The sequence below is a fragment of the Bufo gargarizans genome, chromosome 1 (genome assembly GCF_014858855.1).
Source record: "Bufo gargarizans isolate SCDJY-AF-19 chromosome 1, ASM1485885v1, whole genome shotgun sequence".
Classification (NCBI taxonomy): domain Eukaryota; kingdom Metazoa; phylum Chordata; class Amphibia; order Anura; family Bufonidae; genus Bufo; species Bufo gargarizans.
The window spans coordinates 742041620-742060869 of NC_058080.1; the positions used below are offsets into that span (position 1 = coordinate 742041620).

General features: G+C 46.6%; 1 pseudogene; it reads left to right on the plus strand.

Moving 5' to 3' along the window:
* The first annotated feature begins 8476 nt into the window (after nucleotides 1-8476).
* Nucleotides 8477-12671, plus strand: LOC122930421 (annotated as a pseudogene).
* The last annotated feature ends 6579 nt before the right edge of the window (nucleotides 12672-19250 follow it).

A 19250-nucleotide genomic window follows, 5' to 3' on the forward strand; every position in this document is an offset into this window, starting at 1 on the left:
ATTTTCTCCTCAAGCGTTCTGCACATCTGGAGCAGCGCTGGAGAAAACAGGTTTCAGATGTGTGCCAGTGTTGCCGTGTTCTGTGTAGGGAGGGTCGGATCGATATTGGAGCAACTTCATCTAGGGTGGATTTGAGGGTCTGGTTGTAATGATTGGCAGCCAAGTCTGGACAAGAGAGGGAAGTGATTGGGGTAAAAGCTAATTGTAGGGTGTTAGTAAGTTGCTGGGGGTTAATGGTGTGAAGGTTTCTGTAAGCGAGAAAAGTAGGATTGTCATGAGAAGAGTGAGAGGTCGGAGTAAATGAAAGAAGATTGTGGTCAGAAAGTGAGAAGGATGAGTTACTAAAGTCTGAGACTAAGCAGTGACGGAAGAAGACTAGATCGAGTGTATTGTCCTGTTCATGCGTGGCAGAGAAAGTCAGTTGTGATATTCCAAGAGAGGAGGTTATCGAAAGAAAGTGAGCGGCTGATGGGGGGGATGGGATCATCAATGGGGATATTAAAATCACCCCTAATCAGAGTTGGTGATTCAGAAGAGAGGAAGTGAGGAAGACAAGCTGCAAAGTGATAGAGCAGTGTAGTCTCCTATACCGGGCCGATGTAATGTGAGAAGAAACTGTGGAGCTCCTCCATTACATGTCACTGCACACACGTGTATACACTGCACATGACGGCTCTTACCCTGTGATATAAGAGGCTGGTGCTCCTCCATTACATGTCACTGCACACACGTGTATACACTGCACATGACGGGTCTTACCTTGTGATATAAGAGGCTGGTGCTCCTCCATTACATGTCACTGCACACATGTGTATATACTGCACATGACGGCTCTTACCTTGTCATAGAAGAGGCTGGTGCTCCTCCATTACATGTCACTGCACACATGTGTATACACTGCACATGACGGCTCTTACCTTGTCATATAAGAGGCTGGTGCTCCTCCATTACATGTCCCTGCACACACGTGTATACACTGCACATGACGGGTCTTACCTTGTGATATAAGAGGCTGGTGCTCCTCCATTACATGTCACTGCACACATGTGTATATACTGCACATGACGGCTCTTACCTTGTCATAGAAGAGGCTGGTGCTCCTCCATTACATGTCACTGCACACATGTGTATACACTGCACATGACGGCTCTTACCTTGTCATAGAAGAGGCTGGTGCTCCTCCATTACATGTCACTGCACACATGTGTATATACTGCACATGACGGCTCTTACCTTGTCATAGAAGAGGCTGGTGCTCCTCCATTACATGTCACTGCACACATGTGTATACACTGCACATGACGGCTCTTACCTTGTCATAGAAGAGGCTGGTGCTCCTCCATTACATGTCACTGCACACATGTGTATACACTGCACATGACGGCTCTTACCTTGTCATATAAGAGGCTGGTGCTCCTTCATTACATGTCACTGCACACACGTGTATACACTGCACATGAGGGGCCTTACCTTATGATATAAGAGGCTGGTGCTCCTCTATTACAGGTCACTGCACACACGTGTATACACTGCACATGACGGCTCTTACCTTGTAATATCAGAGGCTGGTGCTCCTCCATTACATGTCACTGCACACACGTGTATACACTGCACATGAGGGGCCTTACCTTGTGGTATAAGAGGCTGGTGCTCCTCCATTACATGTCAATGCACACACGAGTATACACTGCAAATGAGGGCCTTACCTTGTGAGATAAGAGGCTGGTGCTCCTCCATTACATGCCACTGCACACACATGTATACACTGCACATGAAGGGTCTTACCTTTTGATATAAGAGGCTGGTGGCCCTCCATTACATGTCACTGCACACACGTGTATACACTGCACATGGCGGCTCTTACCTTGTGATATAAGAGGCTGGTGCTCCTCCATTACATGTCACTGCACACGTGTATGCACTGCACATGACAGCTCTTACCTTGTTATATAAGAGGCTGGTGCTCCTCCATTACATGTCACTGCACACACGTATATACACTGCACATGACGGCTATTACCTTGTGATATAAGAGGCTGGTGCTCTTCCATTACATTTCGCTGCACACACGTGTATATACTGCACATGACAGCCCTTACCTTGTTCTATAAGAGGCTGGTGCTCCTCCATTACATGTCACTGCACACACATGTACACACTGCACATGACAGTTCTCACCCTGTGATATAAGAGGCCGGTGCTCCTCCATTACATGTCACTGCACACACGTGTATACACTGCACATGTTGACTCTTACCTTGTGATATAAGAGGCTGGTGCTCCTCCATTACATGTCACTGCACACACGTGTATACACTGCACATGATGGGTCTTACCTTGTGATATAAGAGGCTGGTGCTCCTCCATCACATGTCACTGCACACACGTGTATACAGTGCACATGACGGGTCTTACCCTGTGATATAAGAGGCTGGTGCTCCTCCATTACATGTCACTGCACATACGTGTATGCACTGCACATGATGGGTCTTACCTTGTGATATAAGAGGCTGGTGCTCCTCCATTACATGTCACTGCACACACGTGTATACACTGCACATGACGGGTCTTACCTTGTGATATAAGAGGCTGGTGCTCCTCCATTACATGTCACTGCACACACGTGTATACACTGCACATGACGGCTCTTACCTTGTGATATAAGAGGCTGGTGCGCCTCCATTACATGTCACTGCACACACGTGTATACACTGCACATGACGGCTCTTACCTTGTGAAATAAGAGGCTGGTGCTCCTCCATTACATGTCACTGCACACACGTGTATACACTGCACATGACGGATCTTATCTTGTGATATAAGATGCTGGTGCTCCTCCATTACATGTCACTGCACACACGTGTATACACTGCACATGACGGCTCTTACCTTGTGATATCAGAGGCTGGTGCTCCTCCATTACATGTCACTGCACACACGTGTATACACTGCACATGGCGGCTCTTACCCTGTGACATAAGAGGCTGGTGCTCCTCCATCACATGTCACTGCACACACGTGTATACACTGCACATGACGGCTCTTACCTTGTGATATAAGAAGTTGGTGCTCCTCCATCATGGGCTGGGCCCGGTGTGGGCTGGAGGCAGGCTGGGCCAGGTGTGGGCTGGAGGCAGGCTGGGCCCGGAGTTGGCTGGAAGCAGGCTGGGCCCGGTGTGGGTTGGAGGTAGGCTGGGCCCGGTGTTGGCTGGAGGCAGGCTGGGCCCGGTGTGGGCTGGAGGCAGGCTGAGCCCGGAGTGGGCTGGAGGCAGGCTGGGCCCGGTGTGGGCTGGAGGCAGGCTGGGCCCAGAGTTGGCTGGAGGCAGGCTGGGCCCGGTGTGGGCTGGAGGCAGGCTGGGCCCGGTGTGGGCTGGAGGCAGGCTGGGCCCGGTGTGGGCTGGAGGCAGGCTGGGCCGGGTGTGGGCTGGAGGTAGGCTGGGCCCGGAGTTGGCTGGAAGCAGGCTGGGCCCGGTGTGGGTTGGAGGCAGGCTGGGCCCGGTGTTGGCTGGAGGCAGGCTGGGCCTGGTGTGGGCTGGAGGCAGGCTGGGCCCGGAGTGGGCTGGAGGCAGGCTGGGCCCGATGTGGCCTGGAGGCAGGCTGGGCCCGGTGTGGGCTGGAGGCAGGCTGGGCCCGGAGTTGGCTGGAGGCAGGCTGGGCCCGGTGTGGGCTGGAGGCAGGCTGGGCCCGGTGTGGGCTGGAGGCAGGCTGGGCCCGGTGTGGGCTGGAGGCTGGCTGGGCCAGGTGTGGGTTGGAGGCAGGCTGGGCCGGGTGTGGGCTGGACCTGGCTGGCGAGGGTGTTTTCAACCTCCAGTGAGTGACTGAGTGTGTGTACACTGTGCTGTAGTCTGTACAGTCTCTGTAGATAGAGATTGGGCAAGTGTGGCAGTGGCAGCAACCGCAGTCTCTCCACGTCCCAAGTTCCTCTGTTCCCGTCTGTAAAAAACAGAAACGGCTGGTGCTGCGTGCAGCGCTGATGATGTGACATCACGATACAGCGCACTGTGATCTGGATGTGCTGCCAGACAGGAGGCGGCCGGCTGTCATCTTAACCGCCAAAAAGGTGGACTTCTGGCTGTTTGTCTGGGCCTTGTGCCGGACGGAGGACCAGAAGTCTAAAAACTGGACGTCTGGCCACCCTAGGAGAGAGACACTTAGGGAATAAACCCTTCAGGGGCCATGTGCTCTCCTCCGGCCCTCTCCTCCTGGTACAACGTGCCTACTTACCTCCTCATGGCTCCTACAACATGACTATTGGTCACTGGTCACATGATACATCACTCACCATATTAGGGGCTGACCTTCAGGTTCTCCATCACTTGGAAGGTCTGGAGGCCGTTCTCCAGGACCCTGGACTCTTCCTATCACTTCCTATGATGGATTCTCCTCCCGATGTCTTGTTACAGAATACAATAAAGAGGAGAGAAATCTAGAAAAGTTTACCTCTCCGCTCAGCAGGGAGATGATCTCCAAGGTGAGGTCTAATATTCTTCTGCTGATCTCGTTCCTGGAGAGAACTGGAGATGCTGGTGGTCAGAATTGAAGGGAACCTGTCACCTGGGATTTTGTGTATAGAGCTGAGGACATGGGTTGCTAGATAGCCGCTAGCACATCCGCAGTCCCCATAGCTCTGTGTGCTTTTATTATGTCAAGAAAAACGATTTGATACATATGCAAATTAACCTGAGATGAGTCCGGTTCCTGACTCATCTCAGAGTAATATATAGTGGGCTCAGCATGCATGTTGGTACTTGCATCCCTGGATCCGATGAAAGCTGTAATGGCACCGGACGGGGTTAAAAGCAGAGTGTGCTTGGCGTGCATGCTGTACCTGCGCTCCCTGGACTTTATGTGGCTGTCATGGCCCATAACAGGTAGGAACTAGTGTTAGGGACCACTCATGAAGGCGACCTTGACGTGGTGAGTGGCTTATTACACTTTGGCCAAAATGTACACCAATGCCTTATTCAACATCCAGCATAAAGGCAGGGCAGAGTGCTGGTTGCAGAGTGCTGGTTGCAGAGCGCTGGTTGCAGAGTGCATTTGTATTTTTGTGTTTGTATCTGTATTTCGCCATAGCAATCTGCACCTGCTAGGGGTTGTGCTGGCTGAACCCCCACATTTTTTTCTTTGTATCATGTGATCAGTGCATCAATGGCTGAGCCCCGCCCCTGCACTGATCACATGATGGTGACATCATCACAGGTCTTTTTCCACCACTTCTCTCCTCCACTCCTGAGCTCCGCCCACTAGCACTGATCATATGACACTAAAGTCATCCCACCTCCTTCCCCATCCTCTTTTCGTCTCCGGTAATTTGCCCCTCCCCCTGCACTGATCACATGATGTATATCACCAAAGGTCCTTCACCACCTCCTCTCCTCTGCTGAACTCCGCCCCCTGTACTGATCACATGACTGTGACGTTAACACCCCAGGTCCTTACCTCTACTGAGCCCCGCCCCTTGCACAGCTCACATGATTGTGATATCATCCCAGGTCCTTTTCCACCACTTCTCCACTACTGAGCTCCGCCCACTGCACTGATCATATGACACTAAAGTCATCCCACCTCCTTCCCCACCAGTAATTTGCCCCTCCCCCTGCACTGATCACATGATGTATATCACCAAAGGTCCTTCACCACCTCCTCTTCTCAACTCTGCTGAAATCCGTCCCCTGTACTGATCACATGACCGTGACGTCAACCCCCCAGGTCCTTCCCACCACTTATCCTTTCCACTACTGAGCCCCGCCCCCTGAACGGATCACATGACAGTGACATCATCACAGGCCCTTCACCACCTCTTCTCTCCACTGCTGAGCCCCGCCCCCTGCACTGATCACATGACGGTGACGTCACCCCAGGTCCTTCAGCTCTGGCAGTGCAGCAGATACTGGGCAGGTCCTGGTCGGTAGTCAGGGCTCTTGTTCTCTCTGGTATCAGCCATTCCTCCAGCCTGCAGGTAAGATGAGCTGTGAGGAGACAGTGTGGTGGAGAGCTCAGACATGTCACCTCTGGAGATTCTCCTCCATTACACACAAGGAATCCTTCTCCGCTCCTCAGCTTAGTATGATGGGGGAGGAGTAGTGGGGATAGTGGGGGTTGTCATCATTCGCTGGCCCCTGACTGTCTTGGTGAGGGGCCCCTGCCTCCAGGAGGAGAATGAATGGAGCGGGGCCCGGCCTGAGCTCAGCTCTCTCCAGTTTCTTCTCTAGGAGTTCTGGACACAGCTGAGCACAGCCCAGAGGTGGGACCTGCATCTATCAGACATTTATCTCCTGTGGAGCCTCCAGAAATCTCCATGTTGGGCCCCTGGAATCCATGTGCTGGGGGCTCTGAGAAGCGGGTCCCCTCCAGGCTCAGGAAGTGCGGTTCTGGAGGTGACATCTGGTCTTGTCCCCTGGATGATTTCCTCCCCTCTTCTCATAAAGGCGCCTGCAGTTCTAGAAGCCTCCAGTTCTCTCCTCTTCTCCTGAATGACCACCAAGGATGGACAGGAAAGAGATCAGCAGAAGAATATTAGACCTCACCTTGGAGATCATCTCCCTGCTGAGCGGAGAGGTAAACTTTTCTAGATTTCTCTCCTCTTTATTGTATTCTGTAACAAGTCAGACATCGGGAAGGAGAATCCATCATAGGAAGTGATAGGAAGAGTCCAGGGTCCTGGAGAACGGCCTCCAGACCTTCCAAGTGACGGAGAACCTGAAGATCAGCCCCCAATATGGTGAGTGATGTGTCATATGACCAGTGACCAATAGTCATGTTGTAGGAGCCATGAGAAGGTAAGTAGGCACGTTGTACCAGGAGGAGAGGGCCGGAGGAGAGCACATGGCCCCTGAAGGGTTTATTCCCTAAGTATCTCTCTCCATCCACAGGAGTACACAATAGTGAAGAAGACATCGGGGGACTGTGTGACTCCCATCATCCATCTCCAGGAGTCAGGAGGGCGGAGCAGGACCCCTCACCCCATCACAGAGCCTCCCCCTCACCCCCTGATACATGAGCAGAAGATCCTAGAACTCACCCACAAGATGATGGAGCTGCTGACTGGAGAGGTGACACTGCTGGGAATGCTGGGAAATTCTCCAGTAACAGCACTGGAGGGGTCTGGGTGATGACGGTGTCATTGTGTTGTCAGGTACCTGTAAGATGTCGGGACGTCACTGTCTATTTCTCCATGGAGGAGTGGGAGTATATAGAAGGACACCAGGATCTGTACAAGAAGGCCATGATGGAGGAGCACCAGCCTCTTATATCACAAGGTAAGAGCCGTCATGTGCAGTGTATACACGTGTGTGCAGTGACATGTAATGGAGGAGCACCAGCCTCTTATATCACAAGGTAAGACCCGTCATGTGCAGTGTATACACGTGTGTGCAGTGACATGTAATGGAGGAGCACCAGCCTCTTATATCACAAGGTAAGAGTCGTCATGTGCAGTGTATACACGTGTGTGCAGTGACATGTAATGGAGGAGCACCAGCCTCTTATATCACAAGGTAAGACCCGTCATGTGCAGTGTGTACACGTGTGTGCAGTGACATGTAATGGAGGAGCACCAGCCTCTTATATCACAAGGTAAGAGCCGCCATGTGCAGTGTATACACGTGTGTGCAGTGACATGTAATGGAGGAGCACCAGCCTCTTATATCACAGGGTAAGAGTCGTCATGTGCAGTGTATACACGTGAGTGCAGTGACATGTAATGGAGGAGCACCAGCCTCTTATATCACAAGGTAAGAGCCGTCATGTGCAGTGTATACATGTGTGTGCAGTGACATGTAATGAAGGAGCACCAGCCTCTTATATCACAAGGTAAGAGCCGTCATGTGCAGTGTATACACGTGTGTGCAGTGACATGTAATGGAGGAGCACCAGCCTCTTATATCACAAGGTAAGAGCCGTCATGTGCAGTGTATACACGTGTGTGCAGTGACATGTAATGGAGGAGCACCAGACTCTTATATCACAAGGTAAGAGCCCGTCATGTGCAGTGTATACACGTGTGTGCAGTGACATGAAATGGAGGAGCACCAGCCTCTTATATCACAAGGTAAGAGCCGTCATGTGCAGTGTATACACGTGTGTGCAGTGACATGTAATGGAGGAGCACCAGACTCTTATATCACAAGGTAAGAGCCGTCATGTGCAGTGTATACACGTGTGTGCAGTGACATGTAATGGAGGAGCACCAGCCTCTTATATCACAGGGTAAGAGCCGTCATGTGCAGTGTATACACGTGTGTGCAGTGACATGTAATGGAGGAGCTCCACAGTTTCTTCTCACATTACATTAGAGGCTCCGTGTTCTTTATATGTCAGTCATATCCATAGGTCTCCAGTCACATGATGGGAGCGTGTCCTTCTGGTCTCCATCAGGCCGGTATAGTAGACTACACTGCTCTATCAGAGGCGTCCTTTGAAATCCGTGTTCCGCAGCGTATACATTGTAGATTATACATGGAGCTTCTGGGCAATGTCCGCCCCTGTGTGACTGTATAGAGCCTGACGTTGGAGCTTCTGTCAGAGGGAGATATCAGGAAAGCCTCCAGTGTTATCTCCTCCGATCACTAAACCTAGAAGTGAAGGAGCTGAGAGAAGAGTCTGATCTATAGACAGATCTACAGGAGGCCATGTATTCAGTCACTGTGTGCTTGTGACTCCACAGATGGATCCAGGAGGAGAAATCCACCAGAGAGATGTCCCCGTCCTCTGTATTCCCAGGACTGTCCAGAGGAGAAGGTCCCAGAGAACCCTCAGGTAGATGGAGCTGAGCCCTATACATATCTATATAGGGGGTCCTGCAGTCATAGAGGGGTCATAGATTATGGGGGTCTCTTCTGTGGATCTGTTAGATTTCCCACCTGTCTGCTGTATTGTACTGAATTGTTACAGATGACAAATCAGGGAGAAGATCTAATTATTATTAAAGTGGAGGATGAAGAAGAGAGGATGATAGGGCGATCCCCCGTGTAAGAGTGAGGTGGAGGAGGACATTCCAGGAGATGTCACCACAGGTATGGAATCGTGAATGGAGATAGTGACTGTCATGTGTGACCGTGCTCTTAGATAACCAGTAACTGATCTGTGCTGCTCTTGTAGTCTGCCATAATTTGGGATTGTAAGGCGGTGGAGTAAATCAAATCTCACTCTAAGGTCTCTTGCACACGACCGTATGGCTTTTTCAGTATTTTGCGGTCCGCAGAAAACGGATCCGCAAAAAAGACAAATGACGTCCGTGTGCATTCTGTTTTTTACGTAACAGCTGGCCCCTGATAGAACAGTACTATCCTTGTCTGTTATGCGGACAAGAATAGGACATGTTCTATCTTTTTACGGAACAGAAATACAAAAATGGAAGGCAGAAGGAGCACCTTCCATTTTCTTTGCGAATCCATTGAAATGAATGGTTCCGTATACGGAACGCAAAAAATGGATCATAAACAGGATAAAAAAACGTTTGTGTGCAAGAGGCCTAAGGGTCCATTCTCACAGATATTGTCCGTGTGCGTTCTGTGTTTTGCAGATTAGAACGTCCTTCCCTATGATAGAAATGCCTATTCTTGTCTGTAAAAACTGACAAGAATAGAAACCTAGAATGTGTCGGCAGATAAGAACCATTTGGCCCATCTAGTCTGCCCAATATACTGAATACTATGGATAGCCCCTGGCCCTATCTTATATGAAGTATGGCCTTATGCCTATCCCATGCATGCTCAAACTCCTTCACTGTATTTGCAGCTGCCACCTCTGCAGGAAGGCTATTCCATGCATCCACTACTCTCTCAGTAAAGTAATACTTCCTGATATTACTTTTAAACCTTTGCCCCTCTACATGAATAGGACATGTTCTATCTTTTTTGTGGGGTCGCGGACAGCACACAATGTGCTCTACACATTTTTCGCACTCCATTGCAATGAATGGGCTCACATCTGTTCTGAAAAGTATAGCAATGACCGATCTGTCATATGGCTGTATGATTAGGAGTGAAGTGTGATACGAGGGCCCAGAAGTGCACACCACCGTTACCGTCATACACTGTTAAGATTGATTATATGGCGCTGATTGACTACAGACATTGATATTTCATCAGGACTAAATATCAGTTTTTTATATATTGTTAAAAATTAGTTTTTAGTCCTATTACATTGTTATGTCCGGTTACTAGAGATGCCATTATTTATTATCTGTCATCTGTGTCTATGGAGATGGGGGATCTCCTTTACCATGCGCTCGTAAGCAGACAATTCTCCATTATCTTTTGGTGAGTCACATCCGTATTATACTATATGTGAATGTCTATATAGCTGTCATCTGGGAACTGTGCAGCCAACAGGCCATTATATACATGAATCTGAGATCTAAATCACTTATTCCATCTCAAAAGAGGATCACCTTGTCGTGGTGGATAGGTCACTTGTCCCATCTAAAAGAGGTCACTTTGTCGTGGTGGATGGGTCACTTGTCCCATCTAAAAGAGGTCACTCTCAGGTTTATTGCATAGCAGCTAAGAGTATACTGTGATTAGGTGAGTAATTAGGGTGTGGCTGTCTAATTAGGAGAAGTTCAATAGCCAGCCATGAGGGCAGCTCAGTCCTTTGAATCCAGAGGGAAAAAAAGCAGTCTGGTTTGAGATCTGCATTTATACAAGCAGACAAATAACGCGAGTTTGTGAACGTTCGTGTGTTTGATTTCCAGTGTGTGTTTGTATTAAGTGTGTGACTTTAGATTACGTGACTTGAGATTCAGGGACATTAGGAGGGGATTACAATAATTTTGATTCTTATCACTGCACTACATTGTATTTTTTTTCTTTTGTTGGTGCATACTGGGCGACTCGCAGTGTCCCAATGCCTGAGTGTGTCAGGAAACCAACAGGCAGAAAGAAGTTGCCTGGGGGAGTGATGTTATTTACATAGGACTGTATGCTGGAGGGGGCTCTAGATAGAGAGATGTTATTTACATGGGACTGTATGTTGGAGGGGGCTCTAGATAGATAGGGATGTTATTTACATGGTACTGTATATTGGAGGAAAGAATATAACTACAAGGGGCACTGCAAATCCAGGGGACATTATAGGCATTCGTATTACTACTGGGGGCTCTATAGAAGGGACTTATAGCTCTGCCTTATTTCTACTAAGAGCACTATGGGGGCCTTATTACTACTGTGGGGTCCGTAGAGAGCTTTATTACCACTGGGGGGAAAATAGGAGGCCTTATTAGTTATTCTACTAATAGGGGCACTCTTATGCTTCTCCTTCGTGTTGAATCCACTTCCAGCCTAATAGGAATGTTATGTTTATCTAGTTTAGGGGGGAAAAAATACAATTTCAAATTTTTATCTTAACAGAAAATCCCAGCAAGAATTCAGAGGAAGATATCCTGCAGCGATCTTCTGGAGAAAACATCATTACCTTTATTGTATATCCAGGACTTCACAGTACAGATATAGCCTATAATCCTCCTAATCATGAGGGACCTTCTCCTGACCAATCACAGATTGTTACCACAAGTACAAGTCAGAAAAGGGGTGAAAGGTTTCACTGGGGTAAAGAGTTGACAGAAAGCTCAGGTCCTACACACAGAGGAATTCACACATTAGTGAAGCCATATTCATGTTCAGAATGTGGGAAATGTTTTAAATATAAATCACATCTTGTTATACATGAAAGATGCCACACAGGAGAGAAGCCACATTCATGTTCAGAATGTGGCAAATGTTTTCAACGGAAATCACATCTTTCTACACACAAGAGAATTCACACAAGAGAGAAACCATATTCATGTTCAGAATGTGGGAAATGTTTTCCAAATAAATCACAACTTGTTACACATGTGAGAATTCACACAGGAGAGAAGCCATATTCATGTTCAGAATGTGGTAAATGTTTTACACGGAAATCACATCTTGTTACACATCTGAAAATTCACACAGGAGAGATGTATTCATGTTTAGAATGTGGGAAATGTTTTATACAAAAATCACATCTTGTTAGGCATGAGAGAACTCACACAGGAGAAAAGCCATATTCATGTTCAAAATGTGGGAAATGTTTTACACTAAAATTACATCTCGTTAAACATCAAAGAATTCACACAGGAGAGAGGCCATATACATGTTCAGAATGTGGGAAATGTTTTACACAAAAATCATATCTTGTTACACATCAGAAAATTCATACAGGAGAGAAGCCGTATTCATGTTCTGAATGTGGAAAATGTTTTAGAGATAAATCAAATCTTGTTACACATAAGAGAATTCACACAGGAGAAAAACCCTATTCATGTTCAGTATGTGGGAAATCTTTTAGACAAACATCAGCTCTACATAAACATGAAAGAATTCACACAGGGGCAAAGCCGTTTTCATGTTCAGAATGTGGGAAATGTTTTAAAGATAAATCAGATCTTGTTACACATGAGAAAATTCACACAGGATAGAAACGATATTCATGTTCGGAATGTGGGAAATGTTTTACACTAAAATTACATCTTGTTAAACATAAGAGAATTCACACGGGAGAAACTATATACATGTTCAGAATGTGGGAAGCGTTTTGCTGAAAAATCATGTATTGTTAAAGATAAGATAATTCACACAGAAGAGAAGCTGTATTTATGTTCAGAATGTGGGAAATGTTTTAAAAATAAATTTGATCTTGTTACACATAGGAGAATTCACACAGGAGAGAAACCATATTCATGTTCGGAATGTGGGAAATGTTTTACCCAAAAATCAAATCTTTTGGCACATAAAAGAGTTCACACAGGAGAGAAACATTTTCAGATAATTTAACATATTAGGTTATTCGTGGATGTTAAAAAGCCTATAAGAAGATTTATTTTTTGGGTGGTATTATCTTGGATCTCCCGCATAACCTATTGATATTTTTCCGAGGTCAACTGACCGGGATCCTTGGAGGAAAAGTATTTTGGATTTAAGGAAGAGAAGAAGAGCCTTGTTTACTTCCATAGCATTGAAGATGAATTGTCCCCATGAATCTTTCTTCTTATCCCTGTATTTATACCTCCACCCACACTGCGGGAGAATCTAGAATCAGGCCTCATTCACACATCCACATTCCATTACATCAGTGACAAGACAGTCAGTGGTTTATCTGTGAAGATGTCCGTGAAAGATCAGTGCGTCCATTTTTTGCCTTCTGTGTCTCATCCGTATTCTACCAGAACTACTCAGCAGAAGATTAATTTAGGAGCATCTAGCAATGATCCATGAGACAGGGACGAAATACCATCTGTGTTGTGTCCGTATCCTTTCATGAACTCATAGACCAGGCATGGCCAACATCCGGCTCTCCAGCTGTTGTAAAACTACAACTCCCACCATGCCCTGCTGTAGGCTGATAGCTGTAGACTGTCCGGGCATGATGGGAGTTGTAGTTTTGCAACAGCTGAAGAGCCTCAGGTTGGCAATCCCTGCCATAGACTATAATAGGGCATGATCCATCCGTAAACACAAAAAAATGGCCGTGCTTCCGTTATGTAACAATGGATCCCTGGACCATGGTAAATCATGGATGTGTGAATACACATAAAAAAAAATAATGGCTATGGGAAGAACATGACAGCACACTTCCATGATTCACTGATGTCTGAATAAAGCCTGACATTTGGATAACTCCATGTAATTGATTTATAACATATGTAGGCATATTAAAGGGGTTGGCCGCTTTCTGGAAACCGTTGATGAATGCGTATACAAGATGACTATATGGTATACAGTTTATAGAAGAACTGCAGCACGCGCCTTGTATCTTGTATCATTGAACAAACTTCTTAGCGACGTTTCGACTTACACTTTGTAAGTTCGGTCAATGATGGACCTTGAGATATTGATACAAGACATGTGCTGCTGTTCTTCTCCAGGCTTGGTTACAGGAGCCTTTAAGCTAGGGTGGCCACTCAGACCACCCTCAAAGCTGGACTTTACAACCCCATACCCGACTCCACTAAACCACGCCCTAATCCTGTTAGGCCACACACCCTGGCCTCACACAGCCAATGGAGACTTAAAAAATTTAATGCAGAACCAACCTCAGCTCAGCTGCAGCGGGAGGGAGGGGGACTTTCTCCCTGCAGCCCACGCTCAGACAGCACAGATCCATGGCTGATGGTTACCATGGCAACTGGATGCCCTACACAGGCATCCAGGCTTGCCATGGTACCTAAGCATGAGAGTCTGTCTCAGTGTAGAGCTGACAGTACACAGCATTGCAATGCACTGTATAGCCATCAGACCCACTAAATCTTCAATATCCAAGTGGGACTTGATAAAAAAAAGTGTAAATATAAAAAATAAATAAAAATTTACACTTCTGGCTAGAGTTGAAGAAAAAGCTGTTATTCGTACCCAAGTGAGTTGCCCAGTATGCACCAACATTGGGAACATGTAGAAGAGACCTGGGAACAGGTTTTGGTCGAGACATGCTTGAATCTGATCGAGAACATGTCCAGAAGGATTCAGGCAGTGTTAAAAGCCAAAGGTGGATTTACAAAATATTAACAAAATAATAAAAATTTTAATTTAGAATTTTAGGAGCAAAACAGCAACAATGCAGTTACATTATAGGAATCTGCCGAACTAATCATATGCTAAATAGCTGCAAGCCCAATGTATGTATGAGATAGTCGAGATGATTGTCCATAAAATGATGGGAGTCTCGCCTTCAAAGCTGTAGTGGATGGTGAGATATGGAGCCTGAAAGTCAAAAGTTCAAAACATTGTTACCCTTTTGATCGTCAGTGTATATGGTATCTGCGCATCTGTAACAACTGGATCTATAAAATGATGATGTTACTTGTCCCATATGGTAAAGGCCGTAAAAAATAAAATGAAAAAACAATGATGGAATTTCTGTTTTGTCACCTCACCTCCCCAGAAAATTTAATAAAAAGTGATCAAAAAGTCATATGTATCCTACAATTATACCAATAAAATCTACAGTCTGTCCTGCAAAAAAACAAGCCCTCACAAAGCTACATTGGTAAAAAAATAAAATAATTTTTTTTTTATGGCCCCTAAAAACAATTTCAGCAAATTCCATGTTAGAAAATCCTGATGCTGCTCCTTTCCTTCTGAACACTGCCGTGCCTCCAAACAGTAGTTTCCGAGGACATATGGGGTGTAAGAAAAAGTGAAATTTCAAGAAAAATAAGTAGATAAAGCAAGTCTTTATATATAGTAGTTAGGAATAGATGCTGGGAGCTGTAAATCACTCAATGTGCCTGAAAAATAAAATGTCCGAAGGAGCATCTCATCCTGACACAGATAGGGGGCAGTACTGAACATGCAGTGCCGCCGAGGAGCTAATGGAAGCTGTTTTACCAGTCTGAGTGTGAGGCATTATAGTTTCAGCACACAGTGGCCCAGGAAAGACCATTGTATTTTGAGGGATCACAGTATAGCAAACGGCACAGAACATCAACAGAGGCTGCATTAGTAGGCGCCGTATAGACATCTTACCTACTCGTTGGTCAGCAGAAAGTGGCCAGTCGCTATCATCTTCATCCAAACAGTTTTTACAGATAAAATAAGCTCTTCTATTTGCTCCACGACAGCGTCACCATTGTCACTGACAGACATTGTCTTCTTGGCTCATATTGTACTGCTGCGGCGGCTGGCCATAGCACGTGTTATGGCCAGAACACTGACACATGCATTTTGATCAACAATGACAGGTGCAGAAATAGGCAAATGACATTCAGTTGCTTGCACATTTAAATCTGATATCTCCCGTCTAGATGCGTTAGGTACATAGAAATAGCAGGTAAAGTGTCCCCGTATCCCTGTTTCCCCAAAGGGTTGTACAGTACCTGGTTTTGGTCAGGGTGTCCTGCTTGGGTCCTCAAATCAGTGCCAAGCCCTGTGGTGACAGGAATATCATCCAGGACCCCAACAACTCGCTTTTGACATCCCATTCCACAATCAATGGTGATTTGGGCTTGGGCCACATGAGTGCGAGTGCCCCCAACTCCAGTCAGAGTGAGGTATTTTCCTGGAAGGATATCCTTTTCTGTAACAAGATGTGAACGGACCATGGTGACATCTGCACCGGTGTCTCGGAATCCAATGACAGTCTGGCCGTTCACAGTGACGGACTGTTGATACTGGGATCCGCCGTGTAACTCTGATCCCCCGACGAGCAATACAGCAGATGAGGCGGTAGTGGAGGCATTGGCCCCCTTGGGGCTTGATGTTGTTGTGGTGCTAGCTGCCTGGCTAGGTGGTTGGGCTGGCTTCCCTGCATAACAGGTTTGCTTGGTGTGATCGGGCCTGCGACACAGCTCACACCAGCGGGCCTGCCTTTTCTCAAGTTCTGGGACATGGCTCTGTCCTTGTTGGGTACTGGAGGTTTATGTTTGTCAGGTACTAGGGGTTTGTGGATGTCTGGAACCATAGGCCGGCGAGTGTCCACCACCACAGGTTTGCGAATGTCTGGCACCCGGGTTGCGACAAACATGTCTGCCAGCTCAGAGGCTTCTTTGGCAGACTGGGGCTTGCGCTCGAGCACAAACTGTCTCACGTCTGTAGGACATACAGCGAGGAGCTGGTCATGGATCATCAAATCCTCGAGGTTAGCATTTATTTTCCTTAAGGGTTCGAGTCCCTTGGCGGAATGTGATGCATAAGCGGCTAGCCACATCCGCGTAAGAGTCTGTGGACCCTTTCTGGATGGTATGAAACTTTTTTCGGTAAACCTTGGGGGTTAACTGGAATTTAGTGATTATGGCATCCTTGATAGTCTGCTAATCGCAGTCTTGGTCTGTGGGTAGCTCTGCAAAAACATCCAGCCCTTTACCAGTCAGGTGTAGAGCCTACTGATCCTCAGGGATGCATAACTGGCGGCACACTCTCTCAAACTAGCTTAAATACAAGTCAATGTCCCCGTTTTTCTCCATAACTGGAAACCTTGCTTTGGGGAGCACGGGTAGAGGTGTGCCTCCTGCAGCAGGAGTGTTAGGAGAGGAAGACCGCTCAGCCTGTCTCACTTGGGCCAGTTCTAGTGCACAGTGGTGTAGCAGCGCCTCTCTCTGAAGCTGGAACTGCTGATGCCCCTCCTCTCTTTCGAGCTATCACTCCTCTCTTTGCCGCTGTTTCTCCTCTAGGTCGAGCTGCATCTCCAGGTATAAACGCAAATCCGAGCCAGTCAGGCCCGCTAACAACTGCTGGCTCCTAGGGCCAAAGGCAGTGACATTTAGTCCAGAGCTGCTCATTCCTTGCTGAGGGCTAGCAGGTGCTGTGGACATAGTGTTATCCAGGGTATCCACAACACCCAGAGCTGAAGTAGCAAAATCAGCACTCCCATAGCTGGTGGTGCTGGGTGACGTTGAGCGAAGTGGCGGCGAAGCCTCCTGTCTGGGATTGGAATCCTCCATCGCCTGGCCATCTCGCTCCATCAAAGCTTTGATCAGCTGTGATCGATTTTTGTTCAGAATTGCAATGCCTTGCGACTCACATAAGGCTTGTAAGTTGGTAACAGACCAAATTTGGAACTGAATTCAGAAAAGAAGGGTTAAAGAATAGGATATAGCAAAGAAAAGGTGGGAAAATGTATACCAATCTATCAGATATCAATGTGTACCGTTTTGCGCCCGTAACTCAAGTAACCACTGTCCTATTGTTCTGATTGTACAAAAACTGCATTTGTCAGTACTTTGTGCTTTGATCTCCCAAAAGCAGACTTCTGCCTGTTATTTTGGGTTCTTTTATCCCACTGCTGTCAACCAATGAGACAGCCACCAGCCAATCCCGTTGTACTATGCCACAGTTGCCATACAGGTCTCGTCCACTAGAGACTTCTGGAGGTAAATCCACTGTGAGCACAAGAAAACGTTTAAGATTGGTTGATATGTCCTTACATTATACAATCGCGATTGTATGTACAATCGGTAAAATAAAATTATCGATTTTGCGCGGGAAACCAACTTAATTTGCTGCCACCTCTCTTCATATTGAATCGGGGCAAAGAGACCCCGGCTAGCTATTCCTAAAGGGAAGAAATGGTTATTTGCAACCTAGCTAACAAATCAACAATTTATAAAAATAAGACAATGCGGTAGTATGTCTCTTGTGAGTACAGAGTTCTTAGCATAGACCAGATAATCAAGTAACAAGGGCAAAATTCGAACGATTAAATCGTTAGTTTTATTATAAAAACTACACACAGAAATATACATTAAAACTGACATGTAAATATACCTGCCAGTCGGATAGAAATAAGTAAGAGATGAAAGGGAATAGAATGTCTGTAAGTTCAGAATTACCGTGGTAGAGTCCAATAAAAGATAGAGTCTTTGCAGGGAAAAATCCAAGATGGCGGGGTGCCCGTGTACAGCACGTGGTCGTGATGTTATTCGACTTCAGATGGTAGATGAGGGACCCGGACCAGAGTGGGTCACTGTGTTTTACCCACTCTGTAGCTGGGAGTGGTTATGACACGCACAAGCCCAGCCTTGTGTAATTGGAACAGGGGGCAGTTCTTGCCCCAGATAGAGAAAATCTGGCAGCATCATTGCTTTGTCAGTTTCTCAGTACCCGTATGTCAAATCAAGAAATAGAGTTCATATTTATAATTAGTAGAACTTTACGAATCATCTGATACCAAATATGACTGGAAGACAATACAGGTTGCCTGAGAACCTTTATATCTCAAAGCGGGAATTTCCAATTTGCTTGCGGATTTCCTGGAAGGTGTGTTAGAATAACCCGAACAACCTCTGAAGAGCTTGTTCATTTTGTATTTTCCTAACCCCATGAACTATGAAGAAAATGGGAGAAAAATATGAAATCTATGGATCGGAGGTGACTTTCAGGTCATCTTCCTTCTTGTACCAACCAGCTGTGTGATAAGGATCTGTCATTCTTGTCTGAAGTTCTGACCAGACTTAGGGTGTTAGGACCCCTTCTGTGCTGGGGCCGCTCAGACTATAGAGAGGGCACTTTTATGGGATTTTGTCAAGACAATATCAGCTTGATGGATGTATAACCCGGCATGGGGACAAGAAGAATCTTTGGCAAGGATTTACTAATTTACCTCTGCTCTGTGAGCTGTAACTGAAAGTTTTAACTCTTTGTGTGAATGAGAGGGCTCTTGAGATTTTTGTAATTTTAAAACAGGATGCATTCGCAATTTATTCGTATTGCCGAGATCGCAAAGCATCACAGTCAACTTGAAAAGGACCATCGAATCTTGGATCTAGTTCTTTTCTCACATGGCTCTTTATC